Below are 19,763 nucleotides of genomic sequence, written 5' to 3'. Positions count from 1 at the left end.
TGTCAGGTCCGAATTGCTGCAGGTTTGTAACAATCTACCAGACATTCAATAGTATTGAACAAGGCCTTGTCTCTAGTGATTTCTTTTTTACTCAGACCTGATGTCCTGATGTTAGAAATACCACAATATCACAAGCATCTCTCTTCTGTTTAAGATGTGTTGCTAGACTGAAGCATATCCTGTCATATGCCAAGAGGCTAGCATTCATAACAACTAGGCCTCATTACTGAAACCCTCTCTTTTCTACTGCTTCTTCTCCTGCTGTGTCTCAGGTGTAGTCTGCTTTGCACAGAACACTAGTCCTAGAGACATTATAAGAACCAAAAACCAATATGGTATCAAACCACTGCTTTCCTTTCTGGCTCAGGATTGACAGCAATTTCTGCTTCTGACATAACACAAGCACTCAATGACTAGTGCCCCTTAGCTAGATGTCTAATTCTGTTGATGCCAAGATGGTTACTTTTCAAAGAATTTGCAGAAAAGGTGCAGGTCATACTCAATGAAGCTCAATTGCTTCTTATGGAGCAGAGAATACACTTTATCCTCTCTCATCTACATTGCATTCATAAGAGCAGAAAAATCCATTTTCAGCATGCTGTGACGAAGGGTACATCATGATTGACTTACAATGCCAGCCAGTGGCAGTGATGGTAAATGACATGCCACAAGAGCCTTACTGCAGGCCAGAAGATGAACTCACGGGAGACTCTGAGTCTCTGGTTTTACCATTATCCGACATCAAATGAAGGTCCAGGAACCTTTCAGACTTTGATGATGAGCAAACAGTTTTGTGAAGCATTCCCAACCATGAGCCAACCAAAGCAAAAGCCAGTTCTCCTGTCGTGATTAATACAGAGCAGCCCATATTTTCTAGTGTCTTCCAGAGGGAGCCGAGATGAGAACGCGGGGGATTGAATCAATGCTTACTAACCCCTGCTTTTCACAAGTCAGTGTTGAGAGGGAAGAAAATCTCACCCTGGAATCAACCAGCAACTTGAGCTCAAGCACTTTAACTGAAAGGTGTGCCTGCTGTTACTGGAGAAAACAGAATAATACTCATTGCACCCAGTGACCCTGGAAAAATAGAGTGAGCTCTCCACACAGCACGTTCATTCTGCAGAAAGTCATTTTGAAGAAATTCTTCTTCAAAACTGGGTCGAGGTTTGGTGACATAAACAGAAACGTGGTTGAAGATGCAGCCTGATGACAAAACTCCCCGAGTCTGAACTGGTGAGCTCACAGATGTGTTTGTAATTCCGGCTATGAGCTGTATTAAAGTTTAGGAAGTAATGTACTCCTCCACAACTAAGCCAACATCCTGGTATAATCCAGGATCAATATCGCCAAGGCAAAAAGCCAGGGACTATTTCATACACTACTATATTAGGTCCTTTTGCAGTTTCAGCACTAGGTTAAATAATGACATTCTGACTAGTACTGAAGAAAAGAAGAAGTGGAATTGCTTGAGTTACAGTTTTCATCTAGTCTAAACATAAGCAAATAGCTAGTAACTTGGAAACAGTGATTTAAAAAAAACACTTTGTTGTTAGGCAGGAAAAATAAAATGTTTTTTAATTAAACTAAGGGGCAGCTCTTCAGCAGAGAAAGGCACTATTGATACACATAATTAGGAAATTCCTCAGACAAAATTGCTTTGGGGTGAAAGAGGCAGTGCTTGCCCCCTTGCTAAAAAAAGAGATATTCTTCTTTCAGGATACTTAAAGCTCTGATGTTCATTTTGGGTCAGATTTCCAATACTGTAGATCTATAGTGGGGCACTAAACTCCCTGGCTAATGTAAAACTAGTGTCTATTTTTTACAAATCAGAAAAACAGACTCTAATATATGAATAAATAATCAGTTCACTTAATATCCAAGGCTTTCGTATAAAACTCTCTTAACATTCTTTTTATTTTACTAAAATGAAAATTTGTAGAACTAGAAAATAACGAACTGTACAACTTGTGTGGTACTAGTATATTTAGGTAGTAGGTAGACGTTTTATACTGTATATCAAGCAAAATTTTAAACAGTATTTTAGGTAAAAAAAACGAAGGACATTATTCATAAATTATTAGGAAACCTATTTGCATGGGGGAAAATTGACATTTCTCCACTGTTTTTTTTACTAAGCATGGAAAAGAACTGAGTTCTAAAATGGCACAGTAGCAACTTCTGTATTCTTAATGGATGATCACACATTTGAAAACAGGTTTTGGAGGGAAAGGATTCTCTTATTTTGGAAACATAGGGTTTACCAAAGTTCTGTTGCACACATCCTTTTCAAATATCTTGTAACACAGAAAAAAATCAAATTAAGTTTTTATTCTATTGAAACCACTTTTGTTGAAAAATGAAACCCAACAATGATATCATTTCTTGATATGAAACCCAACAATGAAGTCTAGGAAATGCATTTAGGACTGAAAACACAAGGTACTCTTTACTGACTGGATTAGTGGATTAACCAGTAAAGCTATGTTTTTGAATGTTTTCATTTTCACTTAATTCTGTGCTGTTCATTGGCATATTGGACGAATCAAAATTATACCTTAATCGTTGAATTTACTTGTGATACACAAAGGTTAACTAGCCTCTTGTGCACAGCTCTGGGTGAATTTGCATTATGATTATTATTAATTCACTCTTCACAAAACGAATAATATTTCACTCAAACAGAACAGAGCAATATTATATTTTTACTTTATTAAAATTATTTCAGTGTTGTGGGTCTGCTAAACTCTTTCATCATTAGAGCAGCAGGTATCAACTTACTCCATTGATCACTACAGATTTTGACTGATCTTACTTCTGTATTGGGCTGTAGTTTTCTTTTTTAGATTTGCCCTCCTCTTTATGAATGAACTTTACACTTGCTGTTCTCCAATCTGAGGGTAGAGATGAAATATCCTGCGGGTGTTTCATTTCTCTATGTAAGACTAGAAAAATGTGTTTTCTTTCTGATTGCACTGATTTCCTCCCACCTTCCAGACATATCTACCCCATTTGTATGGGTTTAATTTTATTTCTGGATGTCCCCAATGTCCAATAAACCCAAAACCATATTCACCACACCATTTGTGGCCGAATATTAAATTTCCATATTTCCCTCTGTTTCCTTGTGCTTCCATATGGCATTGGTAGACATCCTAAGAAGACAACAAGAACGACTCTTAAACTCATTAACCTACCCTCTTCTAAGTCACGTAGGTCATGTAGGTCTGTAACACACCATAGGCTTCTCGTTTCAGTTTGATCTAGAAATCATTAATGACTTATTTAGTTGGCTGCTGTTAAATACTTTAATCCTAAGCGTTTTACGTCTGCGTGCATTTTTACAGCTGGGTATTTAACTGGAGAAATTTGGGTGAAGTAGCTTGTTCAAAGTTCCAACATCCCCTGGGATGTGAGCCTACAACCTTTCAGCTACGAGTGCCAGAATCCTAACCACTACACCACACTGCTGCCTACTGCTTATTGATGCATAATTACCTTCATGACTTTGATGCATCTTTTCTGACTCAGTTGTTAAAGTCATATATCTTTCCCTGTGCCTCATGATGTCTGACAATCAAGTCTTCTAACCAGCTTTAGTGTTACTGATAACTGTAGGGGCAGATATTTCAGGAACAAAATTAGCTACTTATGGTATCACTCTTGTGTAAAAATAGAGACTGATCTGATCTGTAATTTAAACTTTAAATTAAAGACAAAGTACCTTGAACTCGGAACTGAAGCTTCTAAGTGGACCTGTATGGTAAGCTTTCTATTTTAAAGTTTCTTTAAATTAATAAAGCTGAATGACACATTTGGCACCAGCTGCTTCCACAGCTAAATGAGATTTCAGCACAACATTCTTAAATAACGAGCCCTACTCATCTAACATCAGTTTTATTGCACACAGATGCCTTTTCCGGTTGAGGACCATCTCAAAGAGCTTTACAATGAGTCACGAGGCTGCAGAACAAATAAAAAAGTGCAAAAGAGGAGTTATGGAATTAGAATCGAGCAGCAATTGCCAACTATAAGAAAGTCAAATTAGCAGAAGCTACCACAAAGTCATTTCAGGACTCAATATCCTTGGATGTTCAAGTACTTACAGGAAGGCTGCCAATTTACCAGACATTAAAACCATTAAACCATAGGTTTAAGCAAAGGTTACCATTCAAACAAAAATAAATACAGGTGGGAAAACTGCACTGCCATATGAAAACAAATATCACAACGCAGAAGATGAAGTAGGTGAAGTTGCTCTAACCGATGTGAAAAGCAGAAAATGGCTGTGTCACATGGTTGGATTTGAGCAAGGAGAGGGTGGAGTAAGCCTCTGACAGTGGCACAGAGCCGCAAAGCGACAGTCCAATATAAGTGAAAAGAATGCATCCCCTGAGGAGTTACTCTGTTAAGCACAGAATTTAAGAGCAAGAAATAATTGCAGCCACTCGTTATGAATACGGAAAGCCAGCATGTCATAGATGCTGATATTGTGCACCAAGGGCTCGTGAGCTTAATGGGGCACCAAGTTATTTTTTATCCTAAGGGCAATACTTACTATCAGCAAGTGAAGCCAGAATGTTTGCCCACCTTGTGATGACTGCCTCACAGTACAATTAAAGTGTGCAGGTGGTTCACTTCTGAAATGATTCCTGCAGAAACTAGAATTGTATTCACTACCAGCCTGGCTCTGTGCAGAAGGGCAGTGTCTGATTCAAGTGAACTGTGCATTAAATGCTTTGGGTAACCAGTCCTACAGTACCCACTCAAAATGCCTGCTCTGCAGCTACATAGAAATTGTGGGGTCCTCAGGGAAAAAAACATAAGAGCACTAATTTGAACAATTCTTTAACACCCTATTTAATCATGCATGACAGGTAGTTAACAGAACAACTACTATATTAACAGAACAACTACAAGGACAATTAAGAGTTCTGTGCAATTTAACGTGAAATGGTATGGTGATGGAAATAATTAAAAACTTGAAATATCTTGTATTTTGCCTGTGTTTTGTATTTGGTTCATTAGAGGGGTTACAGCAACAAAAGTAATCATTTACCTCTGCCTGCCTCTATAAGCACGATTTTCTCCAATAACAACAAAATAAAAACTGTAGGATCTAAATTACAGATTGACTTCAGATTGGAATAATAGGAAACTGCAGTGGAATCTTTTATTTGAAGTCAAGGACCTTAATTATCAGCCCATTGCCAGAAAGCCACTTTTTCCTGGTAAGGGCAGCAGCAGCCCAGCTCAGAGAATAATCTGGAAGTTCATCTCACCCATATTTCTCAGGACCCTGGAGAGGAGAGATGCACATCACAGACAGCCGTGTAAAATGTCGCATGCATTCCAGCCTGAACTGAAAGGAGAACGGTGGGGGGGGTGCTGAGGGGTTTCATAATTCATGGTGTTGTCTTGTCAGACAAGGAGAGTGGCTGTAATGTAAGTGTTTACAGGGCGTGTCAGGGGAAAGCTGCAGGAAGCAGAGTTTATGCTCTGTTCTGTAGAGTGGACTCTTCTCATGTATTTTTTATCCAGTGTCTGAAACCTACCTGACACAATTAAAAGCAGGATTGTGTCAGGAGCAGCCAGCTAAACCCATTGGGGTGGACAGAAAATAAGCTACTGTGTGCAAGCCCACTAATCACATCGCTCACCAATGCAGAATGCCAGTTCTGTCCTGGGATAGGTAGACTGCTTTAGTCTGCTAGGGATGTGATCTCTAACAGAGGGGATGTTATCTCTCAAATGAACCGTGCAGTCAATGTCAAATTGCTGAGATATGAACAGACTCGATGGGCCTCCAGGCATGAAGACTAGCACATCATTTTCACAAAAACAAAAGAGGTCAGTTCTCAGAAAACAAATCACAAGATATGTTATACCAAGAACAGAGTTTGTAGATCAGGAAAACAGGAAAAATGACAGTTTTTTTTGCTTTTATCTTTGTAACAGGTCAGGCAATAGGAGGCAAAGTACAAACAGTTCAAAAGAAGTCTTCAGGTGGATCAGCACCATTATACTGCCAATCTAGTCATTACCATTACTATGCTTAACCTTTCAATTAAATGCTTTTAAGTTATACCAATTGAAACCCATGAAGCCTAATCAAAGAAACAGATTATTTACCGTTACCCTTTTAGCCAATGGAGAATGTTCTCCTCCCAGAACAGGGAATGGAACACATACAGTAGGTGTTCTAAATCAACGTGAACACAGGGATCAGAGCAAAGAAAAATCAAATGTCAGTGGGTTGACCCATAAGATGGGTTTTACGCTCTATATTCATGCCCTAACACAGTAAAAATGTATAATATGACAATACCTGTGATATAAGTAATTATAGCGATATTAGTGATACTAATGTAGAACATGAGAAAAAGGCATCTGAATGCAGAGCTTGTTACCATATTGTCATTTTGACTTACTCTCTGTGCAGAGAGTCTTTGCTGCTCTGCTTCAACCCCACGCTCTCTGATTCAACTCTGATTTCAGAAAGGGTTGAATACTTAGACTCCTTGTTTCTGTAAGAGTTCTCATGAGGCTTCAAGTCAATCAATCATAGTTTATGTTATCAATGCACGAACAGTACAGCAAACGGCAGTGTTGTTGGAAATGAAATGCTTTGTCCGCAAGCTCGTTGAGAGGGATAGACGAATACAAGGACAGGAATTTATAGGGATCAGATTAATGAAATTAACGAAAAGAAAAAAAATTAGGGTACAATAAATTACACAATTGCAATTTACAGATTATGCGAAAGTAACACAAGGACAGGAGGTATTTAGTGCTCTTCGTATGTGTCCTGAGAGTGCAATTGACAAGAGGGTGCCGGTGTCAGTTCAAGGAGGTAATTGCAGGCGTCTGCTGTGGTTGGCTGTTTAGCAGTCTTACTGCCTGGGGAAGAAGCTGTTACGAAACCTGGTGGTCTTGGTCTGTATACTTCTGTATCGTTTTCCGGATGGTAGTAGAGAGAATACGTTGTGGTTAGGGTGACTGGGGTCCCTGAGGATAGATCTGGCCTCCCTGAGGCATCTAACAGAGCAGATATCCTCGAGGTTTTAGCGCACAGCTGGTAGTGTTTTGAGCTAGTTTCCCCACCCTCTGGAGTACCTTGCGCTCTCGGGCGGAGCAGTTACCATACCAGGCTGTGATACAGCCGGTTAGGATGCTTTCAGTGGTCCACCTGTAAAAATGTTTTAGGATGTTTGACGGCATGCCAAAGTTCTTTAGTCTGCAGAGAAAGAATAGGCGCTGCCGTGCTGTCTTGGCTATGAGGTTGGTGTGGTGGGTCCAGGTTAGATCGTCTGTTGACACCTAGGAATTTGAAACTGTTGACTCTCTTCACTGCAGACCCACTGATGTGAATGGGTGCGTGGTCTGTTCCTCGATGCTTTCTGTAGTCCACGATCAACTCCTTAGTTTTGCTGGTGTTCAGAGAGAGGTTGTTGATCTGACACCATGCTGTCAGCGTTTCTACCTCCTCCCTGTACTCGGACTCATCACCGTTCGTGATCAAGCCGATGATTGTTGTATCATCCGCAAACTTGATGATCGAGTTTGGTTTGTTCCTGGCGACGCAGTTGTGGGTGAATAGGGAGTAGAGGAGAGGGCTCAGTACGCAGTCCTGGGGGGCACCAATGTTCAGAGTCAGTGTGGAGGATATATTTGTGCCTTTTATTACTACCTGCGGTCGAGCCGTCAGAAAGTCCAGGATCCAATTGCAGAGAGGGGAGCTTAGTCCTAGGTCCAGGAGCTTGGTGATAAGCCTTGAGGGTATGATGGTGTTGAATGCTGAGCTGTAATCAATAAACAGCATTCTCACATACATTTCTTTCTTATCGAGGTGTGAGAGGGTAGTGTGTAGAGCAGTGGTAATGGCGTCCTCAGTTGATCCGTTTTGTGAATGTGCCCCAAATAGATCTTTGGAAAAGTTCAACAGCCATGGCTCAGAAAAGTGCTGTATATCCTGCAGGGAGGAAATGGGATTGTTACACAACTGATCAATCAAGACAGTTGGACCAGCTCCCTTCTCAAGACTACTTTGTGCCACCGGCTCACCTGATTGATGTTCACAATTTAGATCAACAAGTTTCTATGTTTATTTTATCTGCAGATCAAGATTTTATAAAAAGCACGATCAACCATCTCTTTCCATTTTGCACCTGGTATGGTCTTGTTGTTTGCAAATGCATCCATCAGTCAATATGTTTATCTGTGAGAGAGCCACTGCATGGTGAGGACAAAATTCTTTGCAAAGCCATGTCAAAGTAGATATTTTGAAAATTGATATTCATACCAAGTCCCAAAAAGCTACAGGCTTCCTGGGTTTCATTCAATTTGAGTCCTAAATGAGTTCAATGAATTAAAAGGTAAAGAGATCGGCCTAAATTATCACTTTTTACAGCAGTTTAGTCATTACCTATGAACCTGGAGGACCCTGGCTCCTCCAGAGCCTGAAGTCAGTATTATTCTTTGTAATAGAGCACCATAGAAATTTCAGCACAGAACTTTTCCAGATTGAAACAATAAATCAGTAGGCCCATGACTAAAAAAATACATGAGCCACTTCCCATCGTTACAGTTCCTGGAACGCGCTCTTGAAAACTTTCAAGAAATAAAATACCAGTAACTCAAGCCAGCAAAGCATATTAAATGACATTGCTGGCAGATCTCTGCTTGTTCTGGCTAGCAGCTACAATGACAAAGAAATGAATAAATAAAGGCGAAATTCAGCTTCAATTTCAAGGCTAAATGAGATATTCTTAACTGGATTGTATGATCATTAACCTACGGCCTTTCTGTTCATAAAGTCTTCGTACGCCTCGTAATTGATAATGTTAGTTCTTCGGGGAGCGGTCATGTGTTTTGCCCCGTAGGATAACCCTATAAGTACTGTAGCTGCAAAGAAATACAGTCTTGACGACTCTGTGCTCATACTCGATGTCTGTTTTTTACTAAACTGAGCCAGTTCCTTCTTATATTAAAACACCAATTAACCAATTTCAAGAGTTGCAAAACATCTTATTGTAAAACTTCACTTTGGGCATTTAAGGTGATCAAGAAACAGATATGTTATGGGATTTGCCCTGGATTAGTCTGGGAAACAACGATAACAGTGCTGACATCACATGTTTGTCTGATGGAAATAGGAGTTTGTCACAAATAAGCTAAGGCCAGCTTCACCTGGAGTATTAAGACAGGTGACAGGGTTAGGAAAAATTACACACATGAGAAGCCAGTTGTTCCAAGGTTCAACAACATAGCTGAGTAGGTTGTTAGATTAGAGTACTTTATTAGCCATAGGAGTTCAGGTGGGTAGCTGCGTCAGCATGCGTAGGCTGCAAAGGAACAAGTAATAGGTTTATTCCATGCTGAAAAAAAGAAGAAAGAAAACACAACGTTTCGGCCATGGAGCCTTCCCACACCTGAAGAAGGCTCCACGGCTGAAACGTGGTGTTTTCTTTCCTCTTTTTTTCAGCATGGAATAAACCTATTACTTGTTCCTTTATTAGCCATATACCATTTCTTGCATTAGGAATTTGTCTTTTCGGATACCCAAACTTACTCTCCATGAGACACACAGGCATACAGACAGGGAGAGAGAAGCTTGGGGTCATTTATACAGCACCCCTGGAGCAGTTGGGGTTAAGGGCCTTGCTCAGGGGCACAACAGAGTAGGATTCCTCTGCTGGCCATGGGATTTGAACCAGCAACCTTCCAGCCACAGGCACAGATCCTTAGACACAGTGCCACTGCTCCATACTCCCACCACTGTTTTTGTAAAGAACTTACTTACAAATAAACATCAGCATCTTTTCTGTTTTTTTTTGTTTTTTTTTTTATTCCACTTTGATGTATAGTTAACAGTTTGTGCTCTTTGTATTTTCTTCTTGGAATATCTTCTGATGTATTTGACTTCCTGCATTTTTATTCAGGAATTTGACATTTTGGGATAGCTGATGACAATTTGATTGCATTGAATCAACACATTTTACAATGTAATGTGTAACAAATAATAAATGAAAACGAGACTATATGAAGGATCCTTTTAAATAGGCAGCAAACAATTTGCATTTACCATTTTAGTCAGAAAAGGTAAGAAAGGGATATTTCTCTAAGAAATCAGAAGAGTCTTTCTGTCATCAGTGCTCTGAACTGAGATTGGCTCTGCTGAGAAATTCAGGCAATAGCATTTCCATTTTGTTTCTGTGCCGCAGCTCTAACCTTGCCTCTATCAGAAAGGGATCAGTTTCACTTCAGAAATGCAAATTCCTGGAAGCTTTTTCACTATAACTCCACACATGTGGGTGCGATTTTTATACAAGTGTCCAGTGCTTGCTATCTTAGGAACCACCTCTGTTCCATAATTAATAAGGAGAGAGAAAATGTGAGCCATCACAAACCAAGGATTAATGCGTAGAAAAAATCAATGGCTTTTTCCTCCCTATGTTGATGTGTAGGGAAATAATATGGAATTGAAAAGATCAAGGGCAGGGAACAAAGAAACCTTACACAAGAATACACAAGACTGAAAACATCTGGTGTAAAAGACCAAAGGTTGCCTAAGGTAATAATAGAGTCATATGGGAAAGAATGGAGGATTCAAAGCAGGAATGTTACACATTTTTCTCCCTATCCTAGTCCAACTATGGATTATATCAGTTTGTTCATGCTGGCTATTTGAGAAAGCTGGATCAAATCTAGATACCAAACATCAATTACATTTTTTCCTGCTCTCCTCTGGGTGTAGTCATATTATCTGGGTCAGATGTGATTGACATTCTAGTCTACCCAAGGTAAAGAGTGCAGCTTACAGGTGGCCTTAAGGCCACATTTCCACCACATGAGCCATGAAAATGTGGTAGAATGGCACTCTTCCAATCTCCTTGACCAAATTTCAGTGCTCTTCCTTAGACCTGCTTTCGTAAGGTACTGTATTTCACGCAATTTGCATCATACCTACCACTCAACATATTAGTCTCAAATTCCTGCCCCATGACATCAGAATCTTGCTTCTCCTTACAATCCTACAACAGATGAGCAGCTCTGGAGAACAGGCATTCTGTGAATTGGTGAATATCCACAATGAGCTTATTTGAGGTGGCTTATTTCATGTGGAATCACATGCACCCAGGAAGCCCAACAGTGTCTGAAAGCTGGTTGAATTTCTGGGTCCATACTGAGAAGCGTATCTGGTGACTGGTAAAGACAGTCATGAGAAAAGCAGCTGCAACAGCTCTTTTTCAGTGCTGCAGTTCAATGAGAAAACTTACTCTAAGTGGCAGGGTTTCTAACTTAAAAGAAACATATTAATAAGCAATGTTATTTAAAATTAGTGCTTCATTATGCCTTTGTAACAGTCCATTAGAATTACCTTTTCTCCTCTCAAAAACAGTAAGTCTGTTGTAATAAAGCACTGGTTGTCAAAAAAAAGAATGGCAGCAGTTAGGAGCTTCAAGTGGTCCTTCAGTTTGTCTTTTATTGTGAGCCCGATTTAGATCCATCCAATTGAATATTCATTAGTCATCACATGTAACAGCATTTCATTCCCTTTCCATCTATTAAAAAAGTCAATTAATGCTTGCTCACGGATGCACACGTATAAAAATGTTGTGTTATATAATATATGAGGCTGGGACAGAAAGAGAAGCTTTAAGAGGGTACTTTATATTGTCTTTCGCAGTTACGACATTCTGTTGTTTCTCTCATTCTGTGTGCTTACTAATCGACCAGCTGTCCAACCTGTCTTGTCTAGTACAGTTTGACACTCTTAATCTCAGGACCCTGGGTCAAGATCCACTTTCTACAGTGGATTGCTTTCTGGGTAGTAAATTGGCCTAAGACCTTTAAATAAAACCAGAGCATTATATTTCAAAGCAAGGGACCAAAGTGGAAGAAGTAAGCCCCATTATATCTGAGAAATAAAAGCCAGTGGTGATGAGGAACACAAAATTTGTGGACTTTTAATAACTTTAAAAGATGTGAAGATTTTGAGTTGTGGCACTATAACTAAATAAAATGTTCAGGCAGAGGAACCCCATATAGATCAATCAAGTGTCTATAAATCTATAAGGATCAGACATTTAAAAGTTAACAAGTAGAGGGCATAGTGTTAAAGTATGCTACAGATCACTTAATTCAGCTACCAAATACTATGCACTCTTATAAATTAAAAAAAATCATAAGAAATGAAGTTATGGTTGGACACTTTGATTTCTCTCACATACACTGGGAAACACTGTTAGACTCCTTCTGAATGAACAGTAAAACACAAAAAGAAGGTGCATTTAAAACAGAGAACAGAAGGAATGTTTATGCTAATGACATAGTTGGATGATTTCTTTTAGCTACTAGAAACTAAATATGCTACTATAAATGGACCAAATTGTCTGTTCTTTTTTATGTTTTGATGTCATTTATGGACTATATAAAACAGGACATTGGAGTTTTTTTTATCTATTAAACCTATGTATAAACAAAGTTAATTTGTTTAAGTTGTTTGGACATTGAAACAGATCCTGTTGTAACATTTTCGAGGAAATTAAGAATGAACCGGATGCTCCCTGCAAGACATAAAGCTGACCTTTCTGCCATAGAGTTCCAGAGATTCCAAGGCTTTATTTTGATAGTAACAAATTCATGAATTAGAATGTAGATGGAATAAAAGGCTTTTATATTCTAGACCTTTCTTGAGTTTTCAGGACACAATTTGTGTTGGCATTGTTCTATTGTTTAACAGAAAATGAAATTTAAGTTTCTGATTTACAGTCAACAATATAAGGGTAAAAGAACACTCCTTAATGTTGTTTTACATTCTTGGTGGTTCCAATTCGGGAGACTTGTGATGTATTTAAATAGGGGATATGATAGTTGGTAGAAATCTAGTTTCAAAACACTCACTCCTCTTCAAACGTTACAGTCAATACTAAATTTGTTTTCTTCCTTCTCCCTGCCGATAAAGCAGCAGTTAGCAGAACCATTTCATTTGGTTATCATATGCCGATTGTCATGCCTGTCCTCAAGGCAGAGCGGTGCAGTACTTTCACACATCGGCACCTATGCTTTTCCTGTTTTGCCTGTCTGCCTTGCACCTGAGTTCATTTACGACCTTTGGACTGTTGTTTTACAGCACTTTGCACAGTGGTAACGTACCTATATCCTACTTTGTTTATTCTCCAGTGATGCCTGGAAAGAGATCAGAAAAAGAGTAAAAAGAAGAATCCAAGAACTTGGGAGCATACAGTACCATACACAAAGAGGTCATCAATAGCTACTGTACATTAGCCTTGAAAACAAAATTTATGGAGATTTGACAGAGGTCTACAATATTCAGTAACATGTTAGATTAGGGGTCACTATTTCTTAATCTAAACTTGATAGAGATAACAATTTATGAATAATTATCTGTGTTAAATATGATAATAACCTGATAGGGATTAACGTCTACTTAAGAGGAACTGTGTGCTCATTAAGAAAAATCATAAGACTGTCATATGATAACATTTCATTAAAGCATATTTGGATGATGGCAATTTACTTGTTATGCACTTACAATGTGTCATTTGTAGAAGGTCCTTTCAAAAATTAACACACACAGGACTGGTAGCCATGCATAAAAATAAAGCTATGACACATTCAGGGGACAGACTGGAGGCAGTCCTTCATGCAAAAATTAAGGGCATGAAAAACAAGCAATCTGTGCAGTAAATGCTCCACCGATTCTCTAGTTTCCATCCAGAAATGGCCAGATTAGGCCAGATAAATAAACTTCTATTCACCTGTGAGCAGCACAAGCAATATGTTAACTTACACTTTGGTGTGGTCTCATTTACTATTAAACTACCTTAAGGACATAATACTTCACCACACAGCTCCAGAGAACTAGACCTTGCTACTTGTCCTCCCCATAATACTGCAAGCAGTCTTTAGGGTGTTTTCATTTTTGATATCTAAATGATTTATTTCATTTATATGTGGATTGGCTTGTTAACTCATAAACCCACAACATTTTTCAATCTTGACATGAGAAATGAAACTGGTGGGATCACTCCCTTGTCAGCTGCCAATTGACAGCTGTCAATTACAGACAGAAAACAGCAGACTGAATGTGTACTGGCTACGGTCTATTGCTCTATTCCCAAACAAAACACACAAACATACACCTACAAAAAAAAAAAAGACGAATGAAGAAGCTGAGGAGGAGCACAGGGTCCTGTCGCCAGACGGTGTATTTGATCAGTGATCAACAGACATACATGGGAATGCCGCAGTTACCCCTGGCAACCACAGGCAGTGAGCCACTCCCAGCCCACACATGACAGAAGTCTCACACAGACAGAGACCCACACAGGCACACACAGAGACATACACTACACTCGAATAAAGACACAGGGGAAGCTAAGTAAAGTGGACCACATGCACATCTGTGCATTTTCATAAGGTGGCAGGTATTTTTTTTTACAAGCTCAGAAAAACACATACAGTATGGAATCATGTTGTGTACACATACACAAACCAGTTCATAGACTGATACAATCACAGGCTTTCAGAGATTTTCACAAAAACACACAGACTTATTGACACACAGAAACACAATTTCTTACAGTTATGGAAATGCTCTACATAAAACACCTGAGGTCATCCTCTCTGGAGAAAAATACACAAAGGTGATAATCAAGGTTCTAGATTTTGACAACCATGTACATTAATACAAATAAGTAGAATGTCCTTAGTAGTAGTATGTGTATTTTCAAAAAATATAATTCAGATGTCACACAACAAATGTCACTGAAAGCCTGTTTTCCTACCATACTGTAAGGCCTTACATACTTACTACTTATCATAAAGAGAAGATAAACTTTATTGTCCCCTAAGGAAAAAAGGTTTGTGGACACATAGATATTCTGTACATCTGAATCACAAAACATTACACATCACATATATTACATATGCATAATGCAGTATAACGTTGTCTTGAAAAATTACACATAGGAAGTTTGTAACAGCACAATCAGTTCATACTGGCACAATTGCATTTACCCTTGCCATTTTTCCATTTACATATTTTTATCTATTTGATCTACATTTGGGAAACCTAAAATATTTGCCAGAGGTAAGATGTTCAGAAATAAGAATATCAAACGAATCCAAAATCATTTTTTCCTCCTGTCTAATTATGGATTGTTCACAAATTGTCTGCAAGGAGGAGTGTGGCTTCTGTAATCTTCATTGATGTTTGGAAAACACAGGTGATTTTTTATCTTAACTGGATCGATAAAATATCCAGCCACACTGTTGTACCATATTTAATAATGCTCTCAATTACAGCTTGGTAAAGGAGGTGCATTATTTTCTGTGCAACTCCAAACATATGGAAAAATATGTAAATTGCTGAACTCTGGAGCAAACACTCTCAACCTGAGTTGTCCAGATCACTTTGCTGGCTATGTACATTCTAAATACAGATATGAATTAACCTGGGTAGTAAGTTATTGGGAATCATTATGTACCAAGCACTTTGGAATTGAACACCAAGGCTTATTTGGTTTGCTTTATGGTGGGGAGAGGGGATTTAAAAATCAAACACAAACCAGGGGACATACAGTAAGTGGAAATGAAGGGGAAGTGCAGATCTTTAGAACTGAGATCAAAAGGCACTATATGTCTTTACACAAAGGGTTGTGGGGGTCTGTAACAAGCTACCCAGCCATGATGCTGAAGTTGACACCCTGACTTATTTCAAGAATTGTGTCCTAAAAATGAGCTAGCGCAGCTGAATGGCCTTTTCTCACATTTACATTTACATGTAGCCTTTCTTGTGTTTTTAAAAAGCCGATCAAAATTGTAAGTAATTCTGCACGTTGCAGTCTCCGTGTTTAAAAGTGTGGAATGAGTAATCTCTCTGTTCCTCTATTAATAGCTGAACTTTACAAAACCATCTGTCACAAAGCTACTACTGACATTAAAAGCACTTCTCAGTATCTTCTTTGTCGGGCACATTGAAAAGTGTGGGAGAAAATACTTGTTTTGTCTTAAGCAATTACAGCCATTCAACAGTACTGCCTTCAAAGTATTCAAACCCAGGAGCCTGCTGCATGTGTTGATCATTCAGTAAAGGAGTAAGTTATGTAACCAATCAGCTGGGCAATTCACAAACAAAGCTTACCTTGAGTAAAGAACAGAGTCAGTCAAATAGAAAAACGCCACTTTGTAACACTAATTAAGAGCGAGTGGTTGTGCCAGAAAACTGTGGAAAAGTTTTGAATCAAACTTATTTGAATATATATATACTTAGAGACAAATACCATAGATAGGATTCATAAAATCCTAAATAGTAATTTATCCAGTTGTGGAATACATTTGTGATATTTGGAACATGAAAGAAGTGAACCAACACACAAGAAGATACTGTATATGAGAAGTGAATGCTGCGTCTTTTAATCTGAAAACAGGTTCGTCCAGTTTTTCTGTTTCTAAGTTAATTCAGTCTGCTAGCGTAAGTGTAATTCAGCAGCTGTGTAATGCATGGCTAATCCATTTTGATATGTACAGATCCTATTTGTTTCTCTTTGTGCAAATGCATGTTCTGGTTGCCTTGTTACTCCATGAAAGGCAGAGTTTATGTAAGAATGGAATTGTGAATTCAGAACATAGATATGTACCCACAGAGCTAGCATGTTGAAATACATCTTCGATTAAGTTAGATTCATTTCTCATGTATATTGATTTGTTGTTCTATCTACTGCAGTGCACATGCAATTGGGTTTTCCCATAAAGATACCTTTTGTATTCAAGGCATAAAAAACAAACAAAAATGAAGTGCACAGATTTCTTACAAGATTACTTCATTTAGAAAAACAAATCAGTGTTGTGTCTTTCTATGACAGAAGATGTGCACAAACAAGTGGTAGTTTCTCTCCATTCAAGATCTGCACACTCCCATCCCTGTCTGTTTAGAAGGGACAGTTTGTGTCTGTCCATGTGACTGGATATGCAATTGAATCAATCCCCATTTCCCTTAACCATATGCCTTAATCGGCCTTGGTGTCTGCTAAAACACTACTCTGTAAGGGGCTCCATAATAGAGGTAGTAACAAGCAGACTTTGAGCACTAAGATGCCCCTCATCCTTCAGCCAAATACGCTACAGTACTTCATTACAACAAAATGGGAATTCAGCCAGGGAACCAGCTGGGATCTGTATGAAATCCCTTGTGGAAACTCCAGTGGCAAAGCTTAAAAAATACATAGTTCTCTGAAACATCAGAAATGTAACCTAAACATTTGGCTTATTATGGCTGAAGTCTCTTAGCAGGGCTACATTTGCCAATTATTGCAACAACCTATTCCCTTCAAAAACAATGAAACAAGAACAGCTGGGCAAGGAAGCTATTGAAATGTACATATATATATTGGTATCATTAACATTGTATCATTTTTCAGATGAATAACTAAAGACCATGCTTAAAAATCTGCCAACGATTTTGTTAGAGAATAAAAGCATTAGAAGAAAATCATACTGGCAACATCTCTAGCTATTTCCTGGCAACCACAGACTGTCAGGTAGTAAAAAAAAATATACAGTATAGTGAATTAATCGTGAGCAATAAATATGTTATCTTTAGTGTGAGGTTGGCACATGTATTAGTATAAAATACCATGAAACAGCAGGGATATACACAGATCACTACTGTCTCCTTTACAGCTCTGTGAAAAACCCTTGGGCTATCCAGAAGAAAAGCTTGTGATCAGAACTCTGCAGTGCAGTGTCCGCCTACGCTCGTATTGATTGGCGGACCTAGGCATTTCTCTCAACAGCAAAAAAAAAACGCAGAGGAGCGATTTAAAAGTATTACGTCATGAAAAGTACGGCATCCAATATTATTGTCCTCAAAGCACGAACTCAAGCCAAACTTCAACACGGGGATCCACTATATTGTACAGCATAAGAGATACTACACTCAGTGAAACTGTGAACTCAGCTTTCAGCGCCAAATAATCTAGATGTTAAATTCTTCAAGGCGCAATCATAGCCCACGCATTCAAACTGTTCTGACAAAGTTAAAAAACGTCAGGTTTCTCCAATATGTTCACTACATATTCAAGTTTAAATATTTTCCAAACGTTACACGTACTGTAGATGCGTACGTATTTGATTCATCACAAAGGTATTTGTCAAGCGCTGCAAAACAATTTTATTTCCGTTTTCTTCAAAATGGTTGACTTTTCCAAAGTCTCCTTTACAAAATTCCCACAGATGGATTAAAGACACGGAAAACCGCTGTTCTTGATATTTTTCTTCTGGTGTTTTTGTTTATATAGACTTGCCCTTACTTTTAGGTATTTTGTCCGGATTCAAATACATTACTGAAACAGGCCCACAAAAATTGACTGGTCATCTGTTCTAAGAAACAAATGCGAATGCTCATGTGGGTTCAAGGGAAAAATTAATCCGACCTAGAAGAACAAAAAATAGCTGAAGACAGTAAAATGCACAACTACCAATTAAAAATATTTTTCAACTGGCTGCAGCTGTTTGGGTGTTAAGTGATACTTCCAGCTGTAAAAACGAATGTGTCGATGTTTAAACAGCTCTATGAATTCCCATGAATAATCTTCCTCGTTTCGGTAATGGGCGGTAGGATTTCCTCTGAGAAATTAAGCTACCATAAGATTTTTCACTAATGATAGTATTTATAGACTGGAACTAATGACAAGTGTATGTATCCAATAGGGATTCAGCACGCAGTATTAACGGTCTTTTTTTTTTTGCTTGGAGGTCTTCGAAAAATAAAATTAACATTGCATTTGCCTCGTCATGTACTTATAGGAAGCGTTCCCAGGGAAGCACAAATTGTAATTAGAATGGTCTGGGGCAGAACGAGAGACGATAATACTGTTTGTACTGTATCTCTGTAGGCAAACAGGGTGACGAGGCGGCAATGCCGTTTGTAAAATAATGAAATTCTGAGCTGCCGCTGTTGGGGGTGGAAATCGGTAGGCGTCATTGCTGTGGCATGGCACCTGCCAGTCAGTCCATAAAACCCGAAGCAGTCTTAAGACACCCTAAAGCTATTCTGAAGCGTTAAATGTATTGATGTCAGTGCAGATCCGAGTTTCCACCTTTGTGCAAGTGTACATCACATACCAGACTTGTGCCGTTTAGGACCTCTGAAGCCAATTACCGCACTGAGGCATTTCGAGCGCTCTGCGAAAGTAGAGGTTCTTTCTTCTGTTTAGAGAAACTGTTACCCCCCCGTAAACTGAACTAGGAATCTTATAATCACGAGTATAAGCGGTTTCAAATGCAAGAGAGCTGACAGATGATGCGTCTAATAATAGCTTGGTAACGAAGACGTGCTTTATTGCTTTATAGCCGCAACAAAATATCTTGGTTGATGTACAGTAATTATTGTATATGCAATCAAAAAGTCAAAAGGATCTTTTCATCTGGAAGGAATGTCAGTCTGTTTTAGACCATTCATATTGCCTCCTTTAAAAAAATGAGGGGTGTGGCTTTTCAGCATCAATTATTAAATAATTTATGAGTGAATTTGCCTGGCCAGATTCACCATTTTCAGATTATGAACTGGAAATCTCTTTTTTTTCTACATTAACCTGCGCCGTTGTACAGTATGGGATCTTTCTTCCTAGGAACCAACAGCAGAGGGAAAATGTGAAAGGACGGTAAAAATCAACATTCATTTCACGTTTTCTTCCTTGTTTCATTTTTAAAGGATCAGTCGCCCGATTGTGGTCAAA

This window comes from Lepisosteus platostomus, chromosome 13, assembly GCF_059453375.1.
Source record: "Lepisosteus platostomus isolate fLepPlt1 chromosome 13, fLepPlt1.hap1, whole genome shotgun sequence".
Taxonomy (NCBI): Eukaryota; Metazoa; Chordata; class Actinopteri; order Semionotiformes; family Lepisosteidae; genus Lepisosteus; species Lepisosteus platostomus.
This window is presented reverse-complemented; position numbering follows the sequence as displayed.